This window comes from Tripterygium wilfordii, chromosome 21 (genome assembly GCF_013401445.1).
Source record: "Tripterygium wilfordii isolate XIE 37 chromosome 21, ASM1340144v1, whole genome shotgun sequence".
NCBI lineage: Eukaryota > Viridiplantae > Streptophyta > Magnoliopsida > Celastrales > Celastraceae > Tripterygium > Tripterygium wilfordii.
In genome coordinates, this window is record NC_052252.1 from 8,684,266 (window position 1) to 8,697,570 (window position 13,305).

Sequence of the window (13,305 nt, forward strand, 5' to 3'; positions counted from 1 at the left end):
ACCTAAATTAAAGTTAATTAGGAGGACGACTTGATGACATTTAGCTCTTGCCTGAGCTTTAATTATGTTATCTCTTTAAATTAAAGTATCACTTGTATTCATAAAAATAATGGTAATTTAATTTATTAGATACCTAAAATAAAGTCAATTAGGAGGAGGACTTGATGACATTCAGCTCCTGCCTCAGATTTAATTATGTTATCTTTTCAAATCAAAATATCATTTGTATTCATCAAATAAAATTAGATTGTTCTTTTCATTTTATTCATTGTTCTTTTATTTTGTGATTGTGAAAGTCCCCTTAGTATAAAACCCAATGCCTTTTTGTAAATACCATCAAATATTTTTCCAAATCAAAACAACATTTTTGGCCAAGCTAGGAATGACCATAGTGATCCCATGCACCCTTTTTAAAATTTCAAAACTCACTTCAAGTGGGATTTTTCATCAATTTCCAATAAAACCCATCAAAATGAGATTTTCAAAATAAAGCTTTGGTCTAACATTAATGGAAAACATTCCATCCCATTTGATAATACATGATTTTTTGGGCATATGAAAAATTCGTTAAAACAAATTGGGACAAACAAATTTTCAGGGAAAAACACATAGATCAATCTAGGTAACCTTTTAGAGAGTTGTGGAGTGCTTAACACCTTCCCCACGCTCAATAGATCCCTTTACCAATTTTTCTGGTTCTCAGACCATTTTTAGTGTCCAATAACACTCATATCAATTAGTGGCGACTCTAAACATTTTTCATCCTTCATCACCGGTCCGCGTCGTGACCCCGGTTGCGATAACATGTTTTTCACATTTTAAGACATATTCAAGTCGATTATTCTCACACACATTTTGACACACAATAATCAAAAACAAAATATTGACCTAGACACTAAGTCTTGGTCCAACACATATGTTGCATATAAAATACATCAAAGACATATTGGACAGTATCGTCCAAATTGCTAAACGAAGGTAGAAGGAAACGGTCAGGTTTGAATGAAGACTGAATGAGCTAGGAATTTGCATGAATAGGGATCAGTCAACAGCTGGCAAGTGACTGAAATAAACGGTAGCTCATACCCAAGTATGTGAACGTGTAAAGAAGAGTGGCCGACGTGGGAGTTATGTTGTAACAGAAACAAAGGCAACATTAGAACGTGTTACACGTGTCAAAAGGAAGGAAATCAATTATCTACACCATCAAGCAGTTGAAAGAACGTGGGACACTTGACAACAAATCAACGGATCCAATTGTAAATATCAGTGTTCACAGTTTTGTAGACATGTATAGAAGCCTAGATTTTAGATTTTACAAGGTCTGATCAATCAAAAACTCAAACAGAGCATGTAATTTCCGTTTCCTAGTTTTTAATCCAATTAGTCCTTTTTTATTTGCTTCCTCGTGTGTTTGCGCCTTTTGAAGGCCACCCTCTGTCTTGTGTTTGCGTCCCTTTTTGGGACTTTCTTTCAAGATATTTGTTCCTGCACACATCATCTGATCTTATTTGTTCGTAACACTCAAATTTCATCGCAAGCACCATCCAAGACATAATTTTATATTGTTTCTTCCCATCATCTCTTTATTTATTCCTCCGCGTGGACTCACGGTCACATAATATTTCGATGTGGGATGGACTATTGAGTGCCACTGTACATGACCACAGCGAAGGCAAGGGTAAGTTCAAATGCTATTTTGTCGCTATCGCTGTTATTAAATTAGACCGCCACAATTAAGAAGGCTTTAGTCAATATAAAGATTGAGTTTGGTAAAGAGTAAGGCTAATAGGGATCGAGAGGCGGTTTGGTAGTAAAATTACTTGACTAATGTCAGATACCAATGTGAACCATTGGATTTTTAAATCCAATCCAACGGTCCACCTGGTTTCTCTTACATTCTCTCCGTGGGCTGTAGGTTCTCACTGCTCACATTCGCAAACCTCTCTCACCCACTCTCTCATGCAGAACCAAATCAACCTTCTCTCACACATTCTCACATCGTGAACCTCTCTCACACATTTTAGAGTAGTACACTCACTAAAAAGATCCATAGCTGTTGTCATATTTTTTTTTAGAAACTAAGCGAAATCAAGAGATATAAATAGAAGAAGATAAACCCCCAGGTAAAAAGATAAGGTTTTTTTTTCCAAAGAAGACCTTGAGAGGGACCAAAAACAAACCCTCCTAGTTGAATAAAAAGAAAACCTGTGAACTTTCCCTGTTAAAATGAAAAATAAAAGTAGATCTCTATTCTGGATCACCTGGCTTTCAAACACATACCCCCTTATGGGTTTGCTTTTCCTCTTGTGATTCAACACCTAAGAAAAGGGGTAACTATCAAAAAAGCTCATCTACTTTTCAAAACGGCTCAACTGATCCCTTCTATCTTGAAGAATGGGCCACGTTAGCCCCTCATGGCAACTGACGTTAGTTTTTGCTGACGTGGCTATTAACTATTGAGCTGGAATATTTGTTATTTGTTGACTGAACAACCATGTGTCAATGTCCATTGAAATTTTGACACATGTCCAAAAGTAAAAGCCAACCGAGAATACCTGTCTTAGACATGAATGTTTTGAAAGTTACTATTTTTGGGCCAATGAAGCCCTTGTACTTTAAATAATGGGTCATTTAAACCCCTATACTCTTAATAGATGGTTCTAATTAGCCCCTATAATGACAGTTCAACATGTTCTTCTTCTTCGTCACTATCCTACAATAGAGTTACACCCCTCCATCCCCACCTATAATTTCTCACTTTCTCCCTAGCAACTACCACTTCCTCATCGCCCTCAGAAGAGTCATCTTAAGGGAGAAATTCTTCTTCTCTTTCAGAGTTGTTGCCACTATCTCTGTTACTAGAGGAATAGATCTGGTTTTCCTCCTCTATTATTTTCTTTGACCGAACATCTCTCATCTTCCTTGGTCTCATCTCGACACACTATAGAAGATCGAACACTGATCTGAGAGATTGAACCCCAAAAAATCCTAACCCCAAAAAGAAACCCTAACCTAAGATCTGAAATGTAGAGCATAACTTGCTTGAATCACTGACAGACGCTTGCAATCAAACCAAATTTGAGAAAAATGGGTGCGACGATGATGGTCTCTCCTCTCGACCTTGAGAAGCTTCTGTTCACGACTCTCTAGCTCTCAAATGGAGGTTTTGGTTTTTTCTTCAAAATGATTTTCTTCTTCTTCTATTGAAATTAGGTATTTTAACATCATGCCATGTCATTTCACAAGAATTTCTTTAATAAATTTAAAAAATACACATAGGAAAAAAAAGCCCCATTAGCAAAAACTAACGTCAGTTACCATGAGGGGCTAACGTGGCCCATTCTTCAAAGTAGAGGAGCTCGGTTAAGTCGAAAAAAGTAAAAGGGCTTAGTTGAGCCGTTTTGGAAAGTATAGGGGCTTTTCTGATACTTACCCTCCCAAGAAAATCAAGCACCAAAGTTGCAAATTTTAAAGAGACGATAACAGAAAGGGATTCAGAGAAGCGGGATGGTATAGAGAAGTGAATGTTGGACAAAAGTCCCACATCGGGTAATAACCCAGTAAAAAATCTTGTATATAATAGCAAGCCCTCCTTCCCTCTAATAGGCCTTTTAGGGGGAAGACAATGGGCCCAGAATTTCTACGTGGTATCGGAGCAGGTGTGTACTCTTCCTCTATAAGAAGTCCACTTGTCGGGCCTTGGGCAGAGATACCCAGTCCACGAGTGCGAAGGGGTGTTGGACAAAAGTCCCACATCGGGTAATAACCCAGCAAAAAATCTTGTATATAATAGCAAGCCCTCCTTCCCTCTAATAGGCCTTTTAGGGGGAAGACAATGGGAGCCCAGAATTTCTTTTGCGTTTCCGCTGTGCTGCAGCTTTTTGGCGTGGGTCCCACGCCAAAAAGCTGCAGTTTTTGTTTTTTTTAAATTTTTTATTATTTAATGATTTAAATGTAAGTATATTTTAATAAAAAGTATAAATTAATTAAAAATACAATAAATGTTAGAAAATTTATTTGATTAATTAAAAAATAAAATAAATGTAAGTTTAATTAATTTGATTAATTAAAAAATACTTAAAATTAAAATTAAATATTTAATTTAATTTGATTAATTAAATTAATACTTAAAATTAATTTTAATAAGAATTATATTTATTAGATTAATTTTGATAAAAAAATAAAAATTAATATTATAATACTTTATTTCAATAATTTTTCCGCTAGCGTCAGTTTTTAGTTCACCAAACACCTCACAGCATATTTCACAGCTTAAAGCTCAGCATATTTTTCACAACATTTCCGCTAGTATTGAAAATCAAGATTTCCGCTGTGCCAAACGGAGCCATATGTTGTCTATTTATGCTAAAGTAGTATTTGCTAATTAGGTGTTTGGTGCAAATGTAAAATACGCTGATTAGATGTAGAGTATATTATGTCAAATTACAAATAAGGTCATTAAACATATTTAACAAACTAGCTTAATATAACACATAAATACATAAAAAAGAATGATTCAATTCCAAAACACATGAATGTGTAGATATTATTTTCCACAACTAAACCTGTGGACATCCTTTTTTTGTCACTGACATTTGTTGATAATTCTAGCGACACGTCTCATGTTTGTGTTTTCCCCAATTTCCCATCTCCAATCCTCTCTCCATTGCCTCTTATTTCCCAAACCCGTCACAACCACCATGTCATCGCCGAGCAACAACTACCCAAATTAACAACCAACCACCATCACCAACCCACGATCATAATGAGTTTTCACCGGAGGCTACGACATCTGCTTCCTTAAGAAATAAATTCGGAGTGTTGGAAAAATAGAGAAAGCCGAATAACAAGAGATCCATAGGCGGAATTGATTTTCTTGTATAATAGGATTGTCCAGGTCTCGGATATGGTACAAGACTATATCCGAAATATCCACAGCACAAATACGTCAATAATTCGCACGAGTAAGCTTCCGTATCACCAAGATTAGAATATTCGTAAGAGAGAAAAAAAGACTAAAAGTAGTCAATTTTTAGTGTATATTTTTCTATCTCTCTACACCCCCTATTTATAGTAGAGAGCAGTCCTACTAGAACTCTTCTAGTATGAATTGGAACTGAGTCTCCAATATCTATATGAATTGGAGTAGTCTTTACAAGTCCTTATAGAAAAGGACTATCTTAATCCATACCTCTTATCTAGATATGATTATTTCTCTCATCCATATATATTGTATATTGGGCCGATGTAAATTGTCGGCTCAAGCCAACACTGGGTGAACCCGTCCCAACATTCCAACATACTCTCACTCGCCCATTATGGGCTTTAATAGAGAGGGAGAAATAAATGCTTATCTCTTCAAATCTTCATACAGGTAAATGGGCCGTCTGACCAAAAGCATACATAATATATTATCTTCAAAGTAGAAACCCAATGGGCCACAATGAAGTAGGTTATTATAAAAGTGTCAATGTTGTGTACTTTGCCATATCCCAAACTCGTTATTGGTTTCATTTGATCAAGCATAACTGCATCTCTTAAAAGAGTCCTTATGCTTGTCAACCAATAAATTATATGTATTTGCAATTTTGTCCTTTCGACATCATTGCCTGGCCAATAAATACAAGTAACTTTTATGTAAATCCATAACAATTTTTCCTTGAGCCCTCTTGTCACTAGGATATGAAAACAACTCGCTTTCCTAGCATTGTTCGTTTTGGACGCATCTTGCCTTGTCCATAGGAGACAAGCTAAAGTAGTGATCATTGTCACATAACTTTCATGACATAGTCAAAAGTCATGCAAAGGGTTAGCGGAATAGGTTTCTTGAATGTTAAGAAATCCGTAGAACTCACATGATGAAGAAACATGGATCAATTCACTCATCTTCTGTTGGTCACTAGCACATGTAGTATGAAATGCAAGCTATTATGGAGTTTCTCTTGCTTAATCTAAGCTCACGAGTGTATGTCATGTAACGGCCCATCTCCAAGCCGGGCCCATGGGCCGCTACCCCCAACCCCTCTCCCCTGAGGTTATCACAGCAGGAAGGTTGTTGATGGTGAGAATCGATCCCCCGACCTCACCACCCTTTAACATAGGCGCTCCAGGCAACCTATGTTAAAGGGTGGTGAGGTCGGGGGATCGATTCTCACCATCAACAACCTTCCTGCTGTGATAACCTCAGGGGAGAGGGGTTGGGGGTAGCGGCCCATGGGCCCGGCTTGGAGATGGGCCGTTACATAAAAACTGCCTTTTTATAGAGTTCCCCTGCCAGACACGGGCCCCAGGGTACCTCCAGGATCCATGGTCCAAACAGCCCAACCCCTCTCCTTTTCTCCAGGAAGGTTGTTGGTGGTGAGACTCGATCCCCCGATCTCACACACCCTTTAACATAGGGCCAAAGGCACCATATGCTACCAGCTAAGCCATGGCTTAGTTGGTAGCAAGGTGAGTCTTAGACTCCTTGTTAAAGGGTGGTGAGGTCGGGGGATCGATTCTCATCACCAACAACCTTCCTGGAGAAAAGGAGAGGGGTTGGGCTGTTTGGACCATGGATCCTGGAGGTACCCTGGGGCCCGTGTCTGGCAGGGGAACTCTATAAAAAGGCAGTTTTTATGTAACGGCCCATCTCCAAGCCGGGCCCATGGGCCGCTACCTCCAACCCCTCACCCCTGAGGTTATCACAGCGGGTAGGTTGTTGATTGTGAGAATCGATCCCCCGACCTCACAACCCTTTAACATAGGGTTTCTTGGCCAGCTATGTCACCAGCTAAGTTGTGAGGTCGGGGGATCGATTCTCACAATCAACAACCTACCCGCTGTGATAACCTCAGGGGTGAGGGGTTGGAGGTAGCGGCCCATGGGCCCGGCTTGGAGATGGGCCGTTACATGTCAACTCTCATAATAACACCATACAAGTCTTAGTCTTGTCGCTCACCTTGCCTTGACAACAAACTTGAAATCTCATATTTTACACACTTCTCTTAGCGTCAAAAGAGTTTTCACACTTGGCTCTACTTATAGGCTCATGAAAGATTGGGAATCTATCATGTCGATTCTTTTCAAAAGAATCTCATCTTAGCTGTGACTAAGGTGATATTTAATTTGAATCTTTTTCACTCTACAGTGCCACTAAAGTTGCTAACTAGTGTTCGATTTCAAATCAATCTCATCTCTGCACGCTCATGTGAGTGAGACAATCATGCCTATGACATACATTCAATGTTGTACAAATAATTTCACAAATTCAAATCACAAAATGATAAATTGAATAACCATATTCATACAATAATCATTGGATACAAGAGTTTGTGAAGAAATAATGGTCTACGAAACAAACAACTACATCCTATATAAACTTAGGGATCTAACATGTGTAAGAAAAGAATCCCTAGTTATAGATTTAGTCAGTGGATCAGTCACCATATGACTTGTAGAGATGTGTTTCAAGACCACATTTCTTTGTGCAATCATATCTCTGATATAATGATATTTCAATTCTATATGTTTTGTTTTTTTTTTCAAGGTACTTTGGATTCTTAGCATATGCTATCACACCAAATTGTAACAGGTTCAGATGCAGTTTTGACAACTGATAAATGCTTAAGCAACCTTCTTAACTAGGACTGCTGAGCTACATTTAATGTACTCGACCTCCATAATAGATAAGTCTATGCAGGAATGCCTTTTTAAGTACCTTAAGATCCTTTTGACTGCTTTCCAGTGCTCAAGCCTGAGATTCGATTGGAATCAGCTTACTAGCCCAACAGCATAATTGATATCTGGTCGAGTACACAACATTGCATATATCAGACTCCCAATAGCACTAGAGTATGGTATTTTGGACATTTTATCTTTTTCTTCTAGATTCATGTGTCCCATGTTTCAACTAGGGCTGATATTCCTTTCACAAGGAATATTTATGGGATTACACTTATGCATATGGATAAGACGAATCGAAACAATTCTCACTACTGGAGAAAACGTTTCTTCATAGTCTATTCCCTTTTTTTGATTGTAGCCTTTAGCCACTAATCTAGCCTTATGTCGATCTATGTTCCCATCAGCGTCACACTTGATCTTGAGAACCCACTTATTCCTAATAGATTTTCTATTGGGTGGAAGTTCAACCAAATCCCAGACACGGTTTTTCTCCATTGACTCCATTTCTTCTTTCATTGCATTCATCCATGCCCTAGAATTAGGACCTGAGAGAGCCTCTTTTATTGATTCTTGCTTATCCTCACCATCTAGAGGAGTTATCATGAATATTTCCCCTTCAATCTCAAATCGACGACAGAGAACGTGTTCACGCGTAGTCCTTCGAGGTTGAGATTTAACATGATCTTACTCCTCTTGAGCATTTTTAGTTAAAGAATAACTCCCATTGTTCTCAAGTAATTGAGATACGTTTTTGGTATCATCAATTGGGCAACTGTTAGCACCTTTATTGATGTTTGCAGTTTCATAAAACTGAAAATTTTTATCAACCTCTCCTACTTTAGGGAATTTATTTTCTAAAAATGTGACATCTCGTGACTCAATTTCTGTCACCCTACCAGCGTCATCTTCTCTAATGAAGACATATCCATTAAAAGTATCATTGTATCTTATAAAGATACAGTTCTTACCTCGGGCACCTAACTTCCCATATTTGGAAATAGGGTTATGAATATAGGCAGCCAAACCCCATGGCCGTAAATGCCCTAATTCGGTTTTCGACTAGTCCATAATTCATATAGGGTTGACTTGACTTGAAAGATTTTGTTGGGACACGATTTAGTATGTAGGCAACAGTTAACAATGCATCTCCCTAATATGAAATTGGTAGATTTCCTTGCGCCATCATAGATCTAACCATATCTAAAAGGGTTCTGTTCCTTCTTTCGATAACATCATTTTATTGTGGAGTGTATGGAATAGTTAGCTATCTAGCTCTACCTTTTTCATCACACAATTCTTTGAATTGTTCTAATTGATACTCACTACCACGATCAGTCCTTAGAGTTTTAACACTCTTATCTAATTGATTCTCAACCAACTTTAAATATTTTGTGAAGCAATCCAACGCTTCTGATTTATGGGAGATCAAGTAGATATGACCATACCGGGTATAGTCATCTATAAAAGTGATGAAATACGAGGCACCATGTCTGGCCCTTACATTCATTGGGCCACAGATGTCAGAATGAATTAATTGCAAAGGAAGATTGACTCTTTTTGCCTTTCGAAATGGTTTTCGAGTAGCTTTTCCAGCTAAACAATTTTCTTCTAAGGATGCTATCTTATTAAGGTTATTCCCATTTTCTTTGAGGGACAAGGCTAAGGGATGGTTGATGTCCTTGCCTCCAAATTCTATCACCACTTGGGATGAGATGGCGGAGCAATTCTTGGCGAAATTCTTTCCTCCGGCCAAGGCGGTGCAAATTAGGGTGGATATCATGTCCTTTGCCCAAAAGGATTTTGAATCATTCTATGAGGCTTGGGAGCGCTTTAAAAGTATTATTAGAAGTTGCCCAAACCATGGACTTCCGGAATGGGTGGTGTACCAAGTTTTCTATAATGGGTTGAGCATGCATACTAAGGAGACTATTGATGCAGCTGCGGGAGGTTCTTTTATGACCAAAAATCAAGAGGAGGCTCGGGAATTACTTGATAAAGTTGCCAAGACCACTAACTCTTAGTCCTCGGTGAGGGCGAATCCAAAGCAAGGGGGAAGTTGTAGAGATGATGAAGTTATGTCTATCTTGACTATTATGGCAAAGAAGATTGAGGCATTGATTCTAAATCAAGCTCAAGGAGTGCATGCTATGCAAATCACACCTTCCTATATTTCTTGTGATTATTGTTGTGGACGTCATCCTACGGGGGAGTGTCTTATTGCTTCTTCTTCTAACTTTAGTGAGCAAGTGAATACCATTGGGGGAGGCAACTTCATTCAACCTCGCAATGATCCTTATTCCAACTTCTACAATACGGGATTTAGGAATCACCCCAACTTCTCTTGGAGCAATACTCAAAATTTGCAAAATCCTCAACATCTAGTACAGCCCAAAGAGAAGAAGAGGGATATTGATGAGATGTTTTCAAAGCTAGCCGGAGGCCTAGATACACTTACAACTCATACCTCCCAATTTATGAAAAGGACGAAGCAATACATGAGCAAAACCGATGCCACTCTTCAAGCTTAAGCAAACTTGATGCAAAACTATGAAGTTTCCATCTGGAATCTTGAGGCACAAATAGGGAAAATAGCTAACACTTTGTCATTTAGAGAAAGAGGTACATTGCCTAGCCAATCGGAGTTGAATCCAAAACGGAAGGATAAGGAGCAATGCATGACAATCACTCTCAGGAGTGGAACCGTAGTTCAAAATGCTGCTGATCTAGATGTTGAAAAAGAGAAAAATTTGCAGGAAAAGGAGTGCAGCGAAACAAGGGAAGAAATAACTGAAAAGTGTCCAGGGGGCATTTCCGATCGATCGGACCCAATCCCGATCGATCGGCCAGTTCCAAAAAATGATGAAAAGTTGAAAAATGTGAGAAATGTGCCTATGCAATATGCGGTTGAGCTGGATTGGTCTGATAGTTCTCTCCCCACACCTCCAGTCAAACCTTATGTGCCTCCAATTCCATTTCCTCAAAGATTGAAGAGCACTAAGAAGAATGATGATCAATTCTCTAAACTTTTGGAGGTATTCAAGAAGCTTTAAGTGAACATCCCATTTGCCGAAGCTTTAGAGCAAATTCCTAGCTACGCCAAGTTTATGAGGGAGATCTTATCCAAGAAGAGGAGATTGAAGGAGCATGAAAAGATACAATTAACCGAAGAGTGCAGTGCCATTGTGCAAAGGAAACTCCCAATCAAACAAGAAGATCTGGGAAGTTTCACAATCCCGTGCACTATAGGTAACACCTTGATTGAGAGATCCTTGTGTGATCTTGAAGCTAGTATAAATTTGATGCCATTGTCGATTGCAAAACAAATTGGAATGAAGGAGATTAGTCCAACCACGGTGTCTTTACAAATGGCGGATAGATCAATCAAATACGCGCTTAGCATAGTGGAGGATGTCTTAGTGAAGGTGGGTGATCTTATGTTCCTAGTGGATTTTCTTATATTGGATATGGAGGCCAACCCTACTACTCCCATAATCTTGGGAATGACATTCTTGAGCACTGGGAGAGCTTTGATAGATGTTGAAAAAGGGAAGCTTACTTTGAGAGGTGCAGGAGGTAACCAAATCACTTTTAAAGTTTTTGGAACTAGGAGGCAAGAGGAGGTTTCTCAACAATGCCTCCAAGTTGAGCATATTGACATAGTTATCCCCGACACGCTTGAGAAGGAAGCTCCATATATTCCGGTGGAAGTTCTTCTAGGCAAAAATTCTAAGGTTGAGCATGAAGTTCCTACGGTAACCTCCCAAGTTGAAATTGAAGTTCAAAAGTCTCAAGTTGAGGAGCCCAAAGAGAAGCAAAAGAAGAGGAAGAAAAAGAAGAAGAGGAAGATCAAGAAAATGAAGAAAAATGTCTTTTCTAAAGAAATGGTGGTGATGAAGGCTTGTGCTCCTTGCATGGCACCTAAGCAATCAAATGTCAATCTCAAGGAGCCATGAGGGGAGTATACACCATAACCCTCAAGGATCCCGGTTGAATTGAATAAGGGGAGTCGGGCTGAAGACTTTAAACCAAGAGCTTGTGGGAAGCAACCCAAGTTTTATTATTCTATCTCTATCTTTTTATTTCTATTTTCACCTATTCCATGCATTGAGGACATTGCATATTTTAAGTGTGGGGGTGGGAATTTAGGTTTTTCTAGTTTTTGCTTGAAATAAAAAAAAATTTGACTTCAAATGCCTTATGCCATGTCACTCTTGAGTGTATTTGGATGAATTTGTTGATCTTTGAAGCATTGATAGATCTTGCTATGGGCATTCATCCCAATTGAGTGTTTCCTATCTTGAAAATTATTTTGTCCATTGTGCTTTTGTGAATATGATACACTTGATTGTGGGGTATGAAATATGACTTGACTTTGGCATTTGTGGTTGTTTGAGATCAATTTGATTCTAAGTAGCATTACTTGAGCTATGAAAAAGAAAAAATATATATATACAAAAAAAATCTGTGTTTATAAATAAATGGTTTCTTTCATAAATTTTCTACTGAGTAACCGGGTCTCTTGCCTAGCAAGCAATGAGTTTCGTGTAAAAAGGTAGGAAATGAATGTTAGAGTACCTCGGTGACTAGTTTAACCTCGTAGCCTTTTTGACTCGGGTAATTAGATCCGTTGGGGTGTCTTAACACCTAGTGCCCTAAGCCAACTGGATTGGGAGTCATTGGTCGAAAGCTCGTTACATGGGTCATTTAGAAAGCTTGAGGAGGTTGAGCATTACACAAGTCACCTTTGAGAAGAAAAAGAAAGAAAAAAAATGTGAATAAGAATGAGGTTTGAATAAATGCTCATTGTATTTGCTATTTGATTCTTATTGTTCTTGGAAGACTACATGGCCATTGTTTATGTCACTTTGAAGCCAAATATCAAGTGAAATCCATTATGTGCATTAATTCTTGAATTTATAAGCAAAGTGAATGAGTTAAGATTATTGAAGGAATGCTTTTATTGGTTTGAATGCCCTAATGCTTGGTTTGTTAGTGTGGACAAGGTTGCAATTGTGAGTTCATTTTATACTCTTGTTGATGACATTAATTTTGGTATTGAAGTTGTTTAATTTTTGTGGGTATCATTCTGGTAAACCCTCAGGAGACACAATCCTCCTACTAGGGGCACCTAGGGGTTTAAAGGCTTGTGGCACATGTTAAGTGTCATCGTGAGCCCTATGAAAGTGGCATAGATTAGTTTCTTATTTAGAAGTGGTCTTAGTTATTTTATTTTTCATTTGAGCTTAACGGATAGTACTCTTCCTTTCTCTTATTCATTCTCAATTTGCTCGAGAACGAGCAAAGGTTAAGTGTGGGGGTGTTTGATATGCCAAATATATACATACATTTGTGCATCTTTTACACATAAGTTCATCCCATTTTGAGTTGATTAGGAGTTGATATTGCCTAAGAAAGCTATATTTGCATATTGTAGGTGTCAAGGCAAGAAATGGAGGAAAAAGAGTGCAAAATGAAGATTTTTACTCCAGAGAAGATTTTCGATTGATCGGAGCCATTCCCGATCGATCGAAACTGCCAAAATACCCAAAAACCTCATGGAGACAGATTGTATTTCTGATTGATCGAGAATATTTCCCTATCGATCCGATTACTATTCACATCACAACAAATTTCGTG

General features: G+C 38.3%; 1 non-coding gene across 1 annotated transcript; it reads right to left on the bottom strand.

The window, feature by feature from the left end:
- Window positions 1–9,429: 9,429 nt before the first annotated feature.
- On the bottom strand, window positions 9,430–9,535 carry LOC119990270. The gene has a single exon (XR_005465996.1). It is a non-coding gene; the product is annotated as a small nucleolar RNA R71 (small nucleolar RNA).
- Between the last annotated feature and the right edge of the window lie 3,770 nt (window positions 9,536–13,305).